General features: G+C 43.2%; 1 long non-coding RNA gene across 1 annotated transcript; it reads left to right on the top strand.

The window, feature by feature from the left end:
* The first annotated feature begins 851 nt into the window (after window positions 1–851).
* LOC148650146 (uncharacterized) lies at window positions 852–1,789 on the top strand. The gene is made up of 2 exons (XR_015926040.1): window positions 852–1,086; window positions 1,230–1,789. It is a non-coding gene; the product is annotated as an uncharacterized LOC148650146 (long non-coding RNA).
* The last annotated feature ends 745 nt before the right edge of the window (window positions 1,790–2,534 follow it).

The raw sequence follows: 2,534 nt of genomic DNA, 5'->3' as shown, positions 1-2,534 counted from the left end.
CAGTGGTCGCCTGTCCCCTGACTGACCAGGTCCTGTCTGCTTACTTGCTCAGCTCTGACTAGATCGAGCTACAGAATGTTTATACAGCTATGGAGTACGAGTTCATGAAATGGAATGAATCAAACGTTCAACACAATTCAGACATCAGAATCTGTTAAATTCAATGGGTCAGATCAGTTTAATAAATGTCATAATCCCATAAAATATGTTATTGTATAAATAATTCTGCTTACCGCGTAACTTTTTTGATGTTCTTTTTCGAAAATACCAATAAAACAATAAAAACGTAAGGGCTATTACAACTATCACAGGTACCATTGGAAAGGAGGTGTTTTATGTTTTGCCACCTGCTTGTTGCCCTGAAAGAGAAGGTTACAATCATTTATACATGCTTGTGCAGCATTTTCTTCCTTAAAACAGCAAAACAACAGAAATGGGAGAAATTATGTATTTATGCAGAATCAGAGCTGAGATCGCTGTTGTTAGATTTTAAATATTGGGATAGCAGTAGTTTATTTCTAAATCTGCCCATGTCAACCACACGCTTGTTTGGCAGAAATTTTCTCAAGCAACAGTACGTGGATGGGTCAAGGAGAATTCATCTCTAAAGAACAGGCTGGTAATATTGTACGACAGGGAATTCTAATAAAATATTCCATCTTGCTTTATAAAGATGGATATTGTAGGAACATGAGCATGTTTCCAACAGAAACCCAAATGCTGAAAAGTTTGATACAAATAGTATCCGGTAAGATTTTGGTTGTTCTAACCGAGGTCAGGGTTCTGACAGTGTTTGACAATTGTTTGCACAGAATTTTTAGACACCACTCCTCATGAGAATAATTTGCTCAGAGAAGTGCCTGCTAATGTTCTAGTGATTTACCTGCTCTGAGCTGAAAACAGCTCCTCTTGCTCTCCTGCAGAGGGCTATTGGTGATGATGCAGCAGACCCTGCGCTAGGAAGTGAAAGCTCTCTTGAGGCGACTGTGCACATCGTACAGCCCCTCTGGGGTCAGTGTGAGCTCTGTGACGGCCTCCTGACTGTAACTGCCCCCCCGTCATCAATCCAGCTCACCAGAGTAGCAGGTAACCCCTTCCGAGACACACAGGTCAGAGACACAGCCTCCTGCTCCAGGACCTGCTGCAGCTCTGGCTGCTCATAGGAGGCTGCAGAGAGTGAGAGAGTCTGTGTCAGACCTTGAACATCCCTGCCCTTCCCAATGTTACAGTACCAGCATCCCACCACCAGAGGGCAACTATATTACTACAGCCTACCTCAACTACTCAGGGGAGGCATGGATCTACCAGACTTCATTAGCAAGCCCAGTACTTCTTCATCACCATGCCTCCCCTCTCCAGCCTACTTCAACCCTGTTCTCTGTTCCAACCTTGATCAGTATTGGATTTTATCTGGTGAGCTACATACTGTGTCTGATCCTCTTTGCAATGGTCCTTCAACTGCTTCTTGGTTTATGGATTGTCTTTTGACCCTGATTTCTAGATCTTGTCTTGGGTATTATATGATTTGTCTCTCTTCTGGCTTTTGACCTTTTGTGATAGTCTTTAGACTTCGAATTTGGATTTCACTGATCTTCCTGTTAACTGCTTCATCGTGATCTCGTCACCCACCTAAGGCCCACGAGCTGGTGTCCAGCGTAACACCCAAAGCACAACACTGCTGACTCACCAATGAACATGACCATTCAGACTGCTCAACTGTGTGGAGAAGTAAAATTAAACTTAAAGAGAAGACAACTTTCAATAAATAAAATGGATGTATTCCTTTTGAGACATTGTGAGACAGCTTTTCAGTGCTTACTAGTAGTTCTCTAAGTTCTTGTTTTAATTCTTAAGGTGGTACTACAAAGGATGACTGGCCCAGAATTATTTCTAACAGGTACTGTATCTTTTTAAATTTATATTTCTTTTATCAAAGAACTATAATTGAGTCAGTGCTGTAATCAAGCCACTACATTCTGGCTGAATGACAGAATCGGTTGCAGTTCATTTCCTGTAATCAGGGCAAAGTGTTAATTTACATCATACAACAAATGAACTGTAACTGGAATACAGTGGGGCTGTACCTACCCACTACTGTCAACACTGAGGTGTCTCTGTAACCAGCACCATCCATCACAATCAAACAGGTGTACTCGCCCTCGTCAGTCAATTCCACATTGGAGATCAGCAGGGACGCGTTTCCATTGGCGACGGCATTGGGGAACATCCTGCTCCTCCCAGTGAGACTGTGGTCCTGAACGTGTGACAGCTCGGGGCTCTGGTGGAACAGGTGAATGGTGTTTGTATGTCCCTGTCTCTTCTGGAGCCACTCGCCATCAATTTCTTTTCTCATCCCTGAAGTGTGGAACTGGCAGTCGATTCAGACATCAGCCCCACGTAGTGCAGTGATCGCTGGCGTCAGCACGTGAACACGTGGGGTCCCTTGTAAAAGGAAAAGATGAAAATCAACATCATCAATAAGGAGGACATTAATAATAGAGCGTAAATAAGGAGCCTTGTCCAGCTTCAATTTA

This window comes from Lepisosteus platostomus, chromosome 13 (genome assembly GCF_059453375.1).
Source record: "Lepisosteus platostomus isolate fLepPlt1 chromosome 13, fLepPlt1.hap1, whole genome shotgun sequence".
Classification (NCBI taxonomy): domain Eukaryota; kingdom Metazoa; phylum Chordata; class Actinopteri; order Semionotiformes; family Lepisosteidae; genus Lepisosteus; species Lepisosteus platostomus.
The sequence above is the reverse complement of the archived record's forward strand: the minus strand, read 5'-3'. Positions and strand labels throughout refer to the sequence as shown.